General features: G+C 33.8%; 1 non-coding gene across 1 annotated transcript; it reads right to left on the bottom strand.

The window, feature by feature from the left end:
- Positions 1-13,989: 13,989 nt before the first annotated feature.
- LOC124529492 (U6 spliceosomal RNA) lies at positions 13,990-14,097 on the bottom strand. The gene has a single exon (XR_006966383.1). It is a non-coding gene; the product is annotated as a U6 spliceosomal RNA (small nuclear RNA).
- Between the last annotated feature and the right edge of the window lie 206 nt (positions 14,098-14,303).

The raw sequence follows: 14,303 nt of genomic DNA, 5'->3' as shown, positions 1-14,303 counted from the left end.
TGTATTTATTGAAATGGCTATCCTTCAAATATTGAAAGTATTTGCATTTTTATAGACATGAATTCCATTCTATCTATTGTAGGTAAGTGGCTTGCTTCTAGATAGTTAGCTTTGAAAAGACAGACATTTAATATGCCTTTTTGCAGTTCTATTTATTTCTATGACTGATGCTTTCTATTTTAACTTTTTAAAAAGTCTTATATTCTTCGAATAATTGTGATATTTTATATCATCATGATGTTCTTCTTACAAACAGATTTTAGGAACTAAAAATTATAGTCATAATCTTGTGGTTTTGAAATATTTGTATTAGTCTGATTCTTACTAATAGATGTTTTATCCTTGCAAAGGAAAATAAACCAAATTATGGCATGGAATATAAAATTACCCTGGGTAAAGTTTTCCATATATGTCTTGCGAGTGTTATGTAAACATGGAAAGCTAGTATGATTATCTCATGTATGCTTTTCATTTAGAAGCCACGAAAACTTTTCCTAAGCTTGCTACCAGTACTTAGCTCCTAAAAAATTGTTAAGGAAAATTTCCCTTCTAAGTTTTCTGGAAATGATGCTCTTGTCATTTTGACTAACCTTGGACAATGTTTATGGTTTCTTTTTCAAATACCTAATTTGAAGACATTTGTAAGCTTGTCTTTGAATTAATTTATTACCATCAGTCTGTTACAAGAAAATACAGGTTACCAGCTAAAAATTAAAACTTTTTTACAACCAAATAAACTATTTGTTTTTAACAGTAGATGTTAAATTGGATTTTTCTAAGTTCTTCAAATATAACAAATACTTCCTTATAATTTTTTAATTTCTTTAAACATGAAACACATTTCTGGATTCTGGCATCATCAATTAACTATAAGGTTTACATTAAGTCACTTATTGTGCATATGTATGCAGAAAGTCTGTACATAGCAGATAGAAAGAAAGTCTGACCTTGAAGTCCTATACTTTAGTTCCCAAGGCCATGGACCTTGCACCTCTTCTTCCAGTATTAATTCTTTTGCATGTGAGGATAGCTCAGATTCCATCTATATCCCTTTTTGTTGATTATTTTAACTTTTTCATGGACTTCAAAAATAAAATGCCAACTTAAAAGGATTTCCATGCCTTTTATATTAGAAGGCTAACAAAAATAGTAAAAGTTTGAAAAGCTAACAACAAATGTATTTATCTAATACACTGTTTCGGAGAATTATGAACTTTTCTTGAAATGTCAGTTTCTGTAAAATTCATTTGGCATCACATGAAACAAGATAAACACTTAAAAAGTTTGTCTTGATCATGATAAGCTATTATTCTAATGAAATAATCAAATGTTGCCATTTAAGTCCTTCCTAGAACAAGATGGGATGATATTTATAAATGAAAAGATCCCACTACCTTTATGAAATTTGGTTTGTCTCCAGTAGGATGATGAAATAATACATAACTCCAAAAAGATTCTGCAAACACAACTTTTGAATTATATATTAAGTCTTGTGTTTATTTTGATGTTGTGCTTTTATTTTATAGCAAAAGCTTCATCCTATAAAGTGTAGAAATGGAAAAGTAGAAAGCATTCTTCTTCAGAAAATACCTTCTTTTTTAATACTCATCTGCCCTAACAATAACACACAACTATCAATAGAGTCTTATTTAACACACCCCACTCCTCCTCCTGGCTTGCTCCCCGATACTGTATGTTTCTGTCCATGTCTGTTTGACTTTCTCTCTACACAGACATTCTTCCTTCACAAAGCTTGGATGTATATCAAATTTGAAACATATGAGCAGATATACTCTTTGGCTACTCCAGAAAGAAAAAGATAACCAGCTTTAATAAACCAATCCATTATTTAACAATTTATATCGCCTACCTGTATCTCACTGAAAAACCTTTTTACTTATGTTAGAGCACAGTTCCTTTTAATATGTAACAAAAATTAGTTGTTTACCAACAATTGTATAATTTCTTACTTATTTGAATGTTATTAGTAATTCACCATTCAAAAAATTTCCATTCAAATAATTTTCCTCCAAATTAAATAATCCTAGTAGCTTACATATTTTATATGTAAGTCTTGGTTTACACAAAAAATACACATCTTCATGGACTTATTTATTTTTTTAACAACATGCATGAGTTAACAGTACAATTACAAAGATTAAAGAAGAAAAGCAATTTTAGAACATATTCCCACAAGATTTGGAGCAGCACAGTGGATGAAGTAGAAAAAGCTGTTCCAGATGGGAGGAAACTTAAAGGAGAAGTCTGTAGGCATGTTCTATCATATGCAGATGTCTGATGGATCAAGAGTGGGCCGGACTGAACACAGAACAGTGGAAACGGGAAGGTAGACTCTGGGGAAGAGATGGAGAGGCTTTGAAAGTTGCTAGTGGTGGTGTCTTAGATAAAACATACTATTATGAATGTGATTTAAAGATGGGATTTGAGGACAAGAGGTAAGTAGTCACTTGCCTTTCCATATTCCTGAATTCATAAACTTTGAAAACCCCAAAGAAGAAAAAGTATTTATATGGGAAGAAAGGGGGGGGGATTTATATGACAGTGAGTAATCTCTACATGATAAAGAACACTCAGAATCAAGGACACAAAGTAGATACTGTTGGTGAAGAAGGAGAATGGTTGTTTAAAGAGTAAGACCTTACTGACAGAATGCCCAAAAGTCTGACCTGATACTCAAATATGAGAGTAAGATATTATAAAAGTAAGATACAACTCAAAATTGAGAATGAAACCAGTTTAGATTTAAACTGACTTTGTAAAAAAAAAAAAAAAAGTGTTTCCATTTTCTGAATTCCTACAGAAAGGTCTGTCAAGTTATACCACCTTCCTTGTAAATTGCCTTTATTTTTCTTCTTATGTATATATACTTGGCAAAGATATTATGTTTCTGTTACTTTAGTCCCTTTGATAGGTATACTTATATTTTTTGAAATGGTGATTAGCTAACTAGCTCAAACAAAGAATGCATTCTATTATACAGTTATAAAATTTAAAATAATGTTGATAACAAGTAGATCTTTCACCTGAGTTGTGTGTGTGCAAAATTTAAGAAAGCTTACAATTTGATTTTGATATTATACCTACAAATTCCATTGTATTCATAGTTTTCATACTTAAATTTAAGCACATAAAAATATAGATGTAGATGAAATGGGTACAGTAGATTTTTTTAATGATCATCAAAACTTATCAAATAACAATGATTTATAGAAAAACTAATATAGCCTTTAAATGGAATCTCCTCGTAAGCACGTCTGTGTTATTTTCTCTCAATAGTTATCAGAAGTGATGTTACTGAACATCATTAGGGAACATCTTTGTTAAGAATATTGAGTAAGTGGTATCATATGGAAAAGAAGAAATATATTGCCTCATTAAATGTCTCACCATCCTTACCTCTCCAGTTCGCATACATTACACCTTACACTTATTTTTGTCATTCAGTGTTTTGGGTTTTTCGGTACATATAAGATTTCCGTGTTTCCCCGATATCCCCATATTTTCAGTTTTTTCAGGGTCTCCATGAAATTTTCATTCTCTTCCATCACTGAAACTTTAGTTTCCAATGATAAACCAAGCATAGGAATTAAGATATGTAATTAATGTGGATATATCCTAAGAGCTCTAAAAATATAAAGAGGATCTATGCTTCTTATAGTTGAGAGTGCCACACATTAAAATCTTCAAGATCTCTTATTTTCAGCTCTCCTGGTTATTTACACAAAAGACTAGGGAAATAATTTACACAACTTGTGAGAAAAGGAAGAAAAAGGGCTTCCGTTCTCTACTTTTCCTTAAGAAAGGAGGTGCTAAGCAGGAAGCATTTTCTGTTTGTGAAGTATATTTATCTATTTTTGTGCTACTAAATTTTTATTTCAACATTTTTGCCGAAGTCAAGATAAATGTGGCCTCTTTAGATATTAAATTTTGCTGAGTTAGAGGAATTACTAATTTTTGAGAGAGAATCTTTGGAGTAATTAATGCAGCTTTCAGACTGTCGTTTGTAAAGTTTTCAATCTAATAGTGGCTGAAGAAAACTTACATTGACTCAAAACCCGTTGTGATGTGCTTAACTTAACCTCTTTGAGATATTTAGTATGGGAAACTTACTTCATTTCCAGAGCCGGATCCCATCATGCCAAAAAAAAATTTTTAAGGCATCCTTGATGAACACACAAGGGCAAATTTCCATGGCACGATAGTAAGATATTGCCCCCTAACACCTATTAACATAGCATTCTTCTATTGAATAATTATAAAGGTCATTTTCCCTTTCAATTAGCCAGTTTCTCATGTGGCTTCTTAGTTTTTTCCTTTTTATTATTAAGAGAGTATGTTGATAGAAACTTATTTTGTAAGTGTTAAAAAGAAAAATAAGAACTTCATCACAAGTTGTGACATGTACCACTTCTGTGAAGCCGTGTTTCTTTTTCTTGGGCAACACTGTTTGAAGTGATACAAGGACCAAAAGTCAACCTTTAATGTCTGCCCTTGTCTCCATATGCCATTCCTACTTCTATGCAATCCTCTTTGTAACATGCTTACTTTCTCTCCATGCATTAACTGAAGAACCAGCATTTAAACACTAGCTTGCAGTTGGACCCTCATTGTGTACTTTCATACAACACATGGAGATACGCAGCTCACCAGACACTGATTGCAGATATGACAGCTAATCTGAAGTAGCTGAGACCCTCCTCCCTCCCCCAAAATGGCTGCATCTGGAAAGAAAAGGTTTTGGTGGTAGTCTGGCCAGTCCCCAGAAATTGTCAATTATTAAAATCTGACTTTATCAGCAGCAATATCTCAATTTATTGAACAGACTGCAAGAGATAGAATCAGTGGCTCTACATACCATTCAAATTTAACGATGATGGGGCGCCTGGGTGGCGCAGTCGGTTAAGCGTCCGACTTCAGCCAGGTCACGATCTCGCGGTCCGTGAGTTCGAGCCCCGCGTCGGGCTCTGGGCTGATGGCTCAGAGCCTGGAGCCTGTTTCCGATTCTGTGTCTCCCTCTCTCTCTGCCCCTCCCCCATTCATGCTCTGTCTCTCTCTGTCCCAAAAATAAATAAACGTTGAAAAAAAAAATTCAAATTTAACGATGATGAATTCACATTCCTGAAATAGAAACTATGATACATTTATACATGTAGACTATGTTTTTGTGTGTGTGTGTTTTTTTAAATGTTTATCTTTGAGAGACAGAGAGAGATAGAGCATGAGCAGGAGAGGGTCAGAGAGAGAGACACACACACAGAATCGGAAGCAGGCTCCAGGCTCTGAGCTGTCAGCACGGAGCCCGACATGGGGCTCGAACTCATGGACCACGAGATCATGACCTGAACCGAAGTTGGACACCCAACCGACTGAGCCAGCCAGGTGCCCCAATGTTTTTGTGTGTCTTAATATAATTGCTTTTAGTACTAAGTGGATATATTTTTCAAATACTAGCAGGAATATATTCCAGCAAGTTATTTTTAGTAACTGCAAAATTAATAACATAAAATTTTGTGAAATCAATTGCATGCGATATAGATTAATGTGAAAGCATTTCTTTCACAACACGTTTTTGAATAAGGGTATGATTTCCATATTTAAAAAATTAAGAATTTCTAACATTAGTTGCAATTCTATAATATAAACTATAAAGAGGTTTGAGTCAAGAACTTTTCTAGCCACAATTAGTTTGAAAACTTAAAAATCTAGTGTCAAGAATTACATTAAAACTCCAAAAATTTTTATAGTATTCAAGGTTTTTCTTTTAGTTTTTTTTTTTTAAGTTACAAATGTATTATCATTCTTTAAAAGCTTAGTTCTTTTTAACTGAGATATTTATGCTTCAAACATTAACATTTGGAATCTAGAAATCAAGTTGCCTTATTAACTCAGGAGCAATTTTTAAAAACTTCTTTATCATGGAAAAATATCAAACATAAAGTAAAGGAAATAGAAATATGATCCCCTGGGTACTAGATGCCCAGTATTCATGATTATTTACATTTGAACAATCTTATTTTATCTATCCTCCCCTACCACCCCCTTTCTTGCCTAAATGTTTTAAAGAAAATCTCATCATTACTCCTGTAAATAATTTGATATGTAGTCCAGAAGCAAATACTAAGTAGCTTAGTTCTTTCATTGATGGATTGATCCATCATATGAAATTTTTTTTACATATGGTAAAATATGTACCATATTTTAGACACTGTATTAAGTCCTGGAAATTGATTAGCTGGAAAAAGTCATCAGGACCCTTTCTAAGCAGTTCTCTTATGATGGGAAATGCACAGTTAACAAATCAGATCATCCCATTCAACTGCTTAAAACCTATCAATGATACTTTATGAACCCCTGGACAATCTGTAGTAGGATATGTGAAACCCCTCATAATCTGCCTGTCTCAACCTCTCCACACTCAACTTTACCCACTGGGCCATAAGCAGTCTAAATGCCTCCTATATGGAATTAGTTTTCCAAACATGCCTTTCTTTCATTTTTGCACATGCTGGTCTCTCTTTCTGGAACCTTCATCTCAAAACCAGATCAATTCTCATGTAGTTTTCAAGACGCCACTCAATTATCCATTGCTTCTTTGAGAAACTCTGTATGCATCTCCTCCTAGCAAACAAACCAGGTATTCATCCTCTGTGCTTCCAGAACAGTTTTCTGTGTGTCTCTTGTAGCACAGCTTTGAGGCATGTTATTGTTTTATATTGTTTTTAGTCACTAAGTTTTTTTAGGAAAGTCTCTGAATTTTGGATTTCTGTATCCCCAATATATGCAACAGTTCAGAATAGATAACAGATATTTAATAAATACAGTGTTTTTTTTTTCTTAGAATGTGCTTATTAGATGAACTGTGGTCATTTCTGAAGGTGTAGTAGGATGGTTCCTAATAATGACCTAATTTTAGTTTGCCTAATTTGACGGGACTAAAATGGGCACATGGAAACACTGACAGTTTTGCCATTAGAGGGAAGGAAACAAAGTATGCATTGTATTTAAAAGAAACACCAGAATGTTCCACAAATTTGGATATTAGCTCTGCCTTCTCGGAAATTCTGTTACAGTATTATTTGAATATAAAATGAAGGAATGATATGGTCAATAAAAGAAGGTCACAGAATACCAAAATAATAACAACAACAAAAAAGGAAGCCTAATTTAAAGTGAGTATCAAATCCCTCTTTTTCCCTCTGAAAAACCCTTTGCTACTTAACTTTAACATGTCTTTTTTAGAACATTTTCCTTACATGTCTTTTGTCTCTATCTTTTATTTTATACCCTAAAGAATCAGAAGAAAAACAAATATCCGTGTAAGTAGAGTATCAAATAAATGGAATAGTGCCTCAGCAGGGCCCCTATAGCAAGTGGAAAAGAGGGTCTCAGTCATTACATCCATAATCATGGATCATAGAATTTTAGAGCTGGAAAAAACCCTACAGCTTATCTAGTCCAAATACCTTTTCAAGGAGGTTAAATGATTTGTCCAAACTCACACCTCCTTTTCAAATTTCAGTCAGCCTTGCAATTTTTCTGAGGTATTGGTGTAAGGGTAGTATAGCTGAATAGCTAAAAGAGAATAATTTAGCATGGAATGAGTCAACATGACTTCTGCATGAGAAATGATGTTTGTTTGTTTCACTAGAGTTGTTTGAGAGAATAAATAAGTATGACTAAGGAGATTTAGAGAGAAAAATCTATATTTAAATTTCCAACAAGCTTTTTGACAAGTTCCTATATCAGACTGTTTAAACAATCCCCATAAGAAATTGGATTGGAGAGACTTAAGGAGAAATTTTAGTAGTTAATAACCGACAAGAATCAAGTCCTAATTCTGTTTTTTTTTACTGAGTGTCCTGGTTCAAATTATTTAACCTTGCTTATGATCAGTTTCTCACAAATAGTATGAATAGTAATTTTATCTAACCCACCAGGCTGCTAAGAGGATTGAATGAGATAATAACACTTTATAATAAAAGCTACTATATGTTAAGTACTCATTATATATCAGACACTGCTCTAAGTGTTTAACAAATATTATCTCATTCAATCCTCACAAGACCCCAGTAAGGAAAATATTGTTATCATCTCCCCACTTTAAAGATAAGAGAACTGAGGTATAGAGTGGTGAAGTAACTTATCCTGAATCATGAAGCTAATTGTTAGTAAAGTCAGGAATTGAACCCAGGAAGGCTAGTTCTGGAGCCCCTACTTTTAACCAGTCAACTTCTGACTCTTGTGCTATCAGTATGTGCAAACCCCTTTTCATGGACAGCTTAAGTACATAATAAGTACCTAGTAAATGTAAGCTATTAATACTTTCACACTTTCTCAAGTGGAAGAAAAAAAAAAAGAGAGAGGCCTAATATTGACAGAAGACCTACTTTAAGCATAAGGCATTCTCTTTAAAACCAGCCTGGAAGGCCATAGACACCCAGACAGTTTCCATGGTCCCACCAAGGTCAGAAGCCAGTATAGGTGAGAAGAGAGATTAAGGGGATAATAGTCTTATTCTAAAGCCCATGTTGTTTTTACTACATTTCAGCCTATACCCTTACTTGAATTCACACTCTTGTTATTCCTCTTTTACGAAAACCACACTTAGATGTATAAGTAGATATGTACAGAATACATAAAGCACATTTATACATAATATCGATATTTTTTGGACCTATAGGCAAGCGATACTTAGTAAAGAGAATTTGAACAGTAGCAAGGGAAACTTTTACTAAGTTTCTGAAGAACAGAAGCTGATGGCTGATGCCCCAGAGTCAGTGCTGGAGCCAGTTGAGTTTCATGTTTTAGAACATGATGGGGCATTCAAACGCACATTAAAATTGACTAATTTTTAGTTGACCCTAAGCTTTTCTGGGAAGAAAAAGGCCAAACCAATGATATCAAATGGTAGGATTCCCAGATGAACTGCTAGACAGAGGATCTATAGTAATTTTACATTATTCCCTGTAAAACATTGTCCTGAAAAGCTTTTGTACCAAAAATGAGTGCAAAGTGTCACAAGGAAGAGCACTGGAAATATAAAGCATTATCCCATAGTACTGTACATCAGCATTAGGAATATTTTTTGTTCTATTCACCATACCTGAAGGGAATCATAAGGCCACAAAGCCAACCCATCTAGAGAAAGGCAATTAAAATGACATAAAGATATGGAAAGTTGTCTGCCAGAAAATGGACCAAAAATATTAATACACTGAAAACTGAAAACTTTTAGGATGAAAATGGGTACGATGAACACAAACTTATTCATCAAGATCTAGAGTTCCAGAACCCAGCAAGTTGTTCTTATTATTGTTCTTAATTAACCCCCAAATGCTTCAGAATATATCTCTCAAGAGAAAGCGTGTCTCCTACAGCATCACCCTATATTATCACAGTTAGGAAATTTAACATTAATGCTATTATCTATTATATAATCTGATCCAAATTTCTCCAATTGTCCCAACAAAGTCCTCTATAGTTTGCCATTCTTCCCTTCCTACCTTCCTTCTTTCCTTGTATTCTTTTTTTTTATTCAGAACCCAATCAGATGGCTCTTATTGCATTTATTTGGCATAACTCTCTACTCTCCCTTAATATGGAAGAGTCAGCCAGCGCTTTTCATCTTTCTCATCATTGATTGTTTTTTTAAGAGTCCAGGCAAATTATTTTGCAGAATGTTTCTCAATTTGAATTTCCCTGATTGTTTCCTCATGGTTAGATTAAAGTTTTTGGCATGAATACTACGTAAGTAATGTTGTGTCCTGTGAGCACTTCTTAAAGCTTGAAAGAGGAGAAATTTAGGACCGGTGAATTCTCACTGTACCCCCAAATTGTATTTGTTATTTCCAGGAGAAGACAAAGGAAGTAATATTATTGGTTCAAACATTTAAAAAAAATTTTTTTGACATTTATTCACCTTTGAGAGACAGAGAGTGACGGAGCACAAGTGGGGAAGGGGCAGAGAAAGATGAGACACAGAATCCGAAGCAGGATCCAGGCTCTGAACTGTCCTCACAGAGCCCCACTGGGGGCTCGAACCCAGGAACTGTGAGATCCTGACCTGAGCCAACGTCTGAAGCTTAACCCACTGAGCCACCCAGGCACCCCTATTGGTTCAAAACATTCAAAATAAAATTTCTTAATATATAAAAGTCAGATCCATTAAGAGGTAAAGAGATGTTTCAGAAAACCTCTTTAGCTTTTTGCAGGTAACATTACAGGATGTAGTATACCTATATCTCTCGACATTACTCTCAAGGACAGAATGCTGACTATGCTATGCTAGCTTGACTAAAAATGGTGTTTTCTAATATCTCCCTCTTTTTTCACAAAACCAAATCCCAGTCTGTTAGGCATTTGCAAAGTTTATTCTAAATGCTCCTTTCAGACTATATTTGAAGAGATTTTAAAATCTTTGAGAAAAGAGGATTTATACATCAAGACTGGCTAACTCTAAGTTACCTATATCCACAGTGTCCTCAAGTGTACATATATATTTTTAAAGTTTATTTGTTTGTTTGTTTTTAAGTAATCTCTACCTCAGATGTGAGGCTTGAACTCATGACTCCGAGATCAAAAGTTGCATGCTCTACCAACTGAGCCAGCCAGGTTCCCAAAGTGTATATTTCTTTAATTTAACAATCCTAAATCCCCCAAATTTGGGCAAGGTGTAAGATGCATGTAATTGACAGCAGATACAGGCAATCACTAATTTTTTCAAAATTTCCAAAGTGAAATTTACTTATTTTTTCATGACAATATGAAATAAAATCAACATTGATTTTTGATGCAGAAAGAATTTAAACCTTAACACTGTTACTTTCCAGCTTCTTAGCTACATACAAATCATTTAACTTAAGTTGTATTCTCCACATCTGTAACATGGAATAGCACCTACCTTTCAGTGTTGTTATAAGAATTAAATGTGATATCACATGAAAAAGTGTCAGTTTTATATAATTATTGTTATATTGACCAGAAAAAAATTCTTTGATGTGATCCAAGAACAGAATGGTCCATCTGAACCATCTCTCTTTTTTGAACAAACCAGTTGCTTGATCATACTTACTATTTACTAAATTTTCCTTCGTGTGAAAGGTGCTAGACCAGATGTTGTCCAAATTCCTTCTTTTACTTGATACCAAGTTCCCATCCTTGGGTTGGATGAGAAAATCTTATATCCATATTAAAAATTCTCCTGTTTGCTTAATATAGATCACATTTGATTTCTGTCACCTCCAAGCAAAAGGAATATAGTACCATCACTTATGGTATCTAACCAGCTGGTTAGATGAGTCACTTTAATGAAAGCTGCTTAAATGTGACACCAAAAATGGTCAACTAATGCTAATAACTGCTTCAACAATTGTCTACATTTTTTCATTATACTTATCACACCAGAAGTTGGGATACACTTAGGATTTTACATAATCCGATACAGTTTTTGTTCTTTTAAAAAAAAATTTTAAGAACAGTTTTAGGTTCACAGCAAAATTAAGAGGAAGGTACAGAGAATTCACAGATAGCCTCTACCCTCATTATGCAGAGCCTCCCTCATTATCAACATCCCCACTGGAATAGTATATTTCTTACAATTGATGAACCTATATAGACCCATCATAATCATCTGAAGTCCATGGTTTATATCAGGGTTCAATCTTGATATCATATATTCTATAGGTTCAGACAAATGCATAATGACATATATCCATCATTATGATATATAGAGTAATTTCACCATCTTAAAAATCCTCTGTGCTCTGCCTGTGCATCCCAAACCCAACCACCTCCAATCCCTAGTGACCACCGATCTTTTTACTGTGTCCATAATTTTGGCTTTTCTAGAATGTCACATGTTTGGAATCATATAGCACATAACCTTTACAGATTGCATTTAAGTTTCTTCTGTCTTTTCAGAGCTTGATAATTCATTTCTTTTTAGTACTGACTAATATTCCATTATCTGGATGTAACAGTTTATTTATCCATTCACCTACTGACTGGCATATTGGTTGCTTCCAAGTTTTGACAATTATGAATAAAGCTGCTATAAATCTGTGTGCAGGTTTTGTGTAGATATAAGTTTTCAACTCCTTTGGGTAAATACTAAGGAGCATGATTACTGGGTCATAAAGTAAGAATATGTTTAGTTTGTAAGAAACCTTCAAACTGTGTTCCAAAGTGGCTGTACCATTTTGCATTTCCATCAGCAATGAATGAGACTTTTTGTTTTCTCACATCCTTGCCAGCATTTGGTATGTCAGTGTTCTGAATTTTGGCCATAAGTACTAATATTGTGTAGTGTATCTCACTGTTCGCATTTACTTGATGATTTATGATGTTGAGCATCCTTTTATATAGTTATTTGCCATCTGTATATCTTCTTTGGTTAGGTGCCTACTAAGGTCTTTGGCCCATTTTTAAAATTGTATCGTTTGTTTTCGTATTAAGTTTTAAGACTTCATTGTATATTTTGGGTAGCAATCTGTAGTCAGATGTATATTTTGTAAATATTTTCTTCCAGTCCATGGCTTGTCTTTTCATATTCTTGACATTGCTTTTCACAAAGAAGTTTTTAATTATAATGAAGTCCAGCTTATCAATTATTTCTTTTATGGACTGTGACTTTGGTGTTGAGTGTAAATAGTCATTGTCATACTGGGTCATCTAGGTTTTTTTCTATGTTATCTTCTAGGAGTTTTATAGTTTTGCATTTTACATGTAGGTTGTGATCCATTTTGAGTTAATTTTTGTGAAGGGTATAAGGTCTGTGTGTAGACTCATCTGGCTGGGCTCTCTGTTCTGGTCCATTGTTTATTCTTTCACCAATACCACACTGTCTTGATTACTGTGTATTTATAATAAGTATTAAAGATCAGTAGTTTCAATTCTCCAACTTTGTTCTTGTTCCTCAATATTGTGTGGGCTATTCTGGATCTTTTGCCTCTGTATATAATCTTTAGAATCAGTTTGTCAGTATTCACAAAATAATTGCTGAGATTTCAGTTGGAATTGCATCATATCTATAGATCAAGTTGGGAAGAAAAGAAATCTTGACAATATTGAATCTTTGTATTCATGAACATGGAATATCTCTCCATTTCTTTAGTTCTTCTTTGATTTTGTTCATCAGTTTGGTAGTTTTCCTCACACAGATTTTGTACACATTTTGTTAGGTTTATACCTACATGTTGCATGTTTTTGGGTGCTATGAAAATGTTATTGTATTTTTTAATCTCAAATTCCACTTGTTAATTATTGACATATAGGAAATAATATTTTGTTGAAGATATTTGCATCTGTGTTCATGAGAGATATTGGTTTATAGTCTTGTTTTCTTTAATGTCTTTGGTTTTAGTGTGCAGGCTCATAAAATGAGTGAGGAGGTATTCTCTCCTATTCTCTGAAAGAGATTGTAAAGAATTATAATTTCTTCCTTAAATATTTGATATAGTCACCCAGTGAACCTATCTGGACTCAGTGTTTTCTGTTTTGGAAGGTTATTAATTATGGATTCAATTTCTTTACTAGATAGACAAATCTATTCTGATCTTGTGTTTCTTCTTGTGTGGGTTTTAGAAGATTGTGTCTTTCAAAGAATTGGTCCATTTCATTTAATTTTTCAAATTTGTTGGAATAGAGTTTTCATAGTATTACTCTATTATCCTTTTAATGTCCATAGGATCTGTAGTGATGTCCCCTCTTTCATTTCTTATATTAACAACTTGTGTCTTGTTTTTCTTTGTTAGTCTGGCTAGAAGCTTATTGATTTCATTGATCTCTTCAAAGATCCAGGTTTGATTTTGTTGATTTTTTCCTATTGGTATCCCATTTTTTCCTGTTTTGATTTCTGCTGTAATTCTTTTTTTATGTAATCTGTGACAATTTTTTAAATTACATTTTCATTTTAATTCCAATACAGTTAACATGCAGTATTATATTAGTTTCAGGTGTACAATATAGTGAAAAACTATGGAACACTTTAGAAATTTGTGTGTCATTCTTTCACAAGGACCATGCTAATCTCTGTATCTTTCCCACTTTTTAAAATGTATGTGTTGCTGAAGTGAGTACTCTGCTCTAATTCTTATTATTTCTTTTCTTCTGCTTACTTTATTTATTTATTTATTATTATTTTTTTTAAACGTTTTTTATTTATTTTTGGGACAGAGCATGAACGGGGGAGGAGCAGAGAGAGAGGGAGACACAGAATCGGAAACAGGCTCCAGGCTCTGGGCCATCAGCCCAGAGCCCGACGCGGGGCTTGAACCCACGGACCG

This window comes from Lynx rufus, unplaced genomic scaffold (assembly GCF_022079265.1).
Source record: "Lynx rufus isolate CCGP_SWC_20201006 ecotype Redwood Valley unplaced genomic scaffold, mLynRuf1.p SCAF_6, whole genome shotgun sequence".
NCBI classification, from domain to species: domain Eukaryota; kingdom Metazoa; phylum Chordata; class Mammalia; order Carnivora; family Felidae; genus Lynx; species Lynx rufus.
Note: the sequence above shows the minus strand (reverse complement) of the source record. Positions and strands in the feature narration are given on the sequence as shown.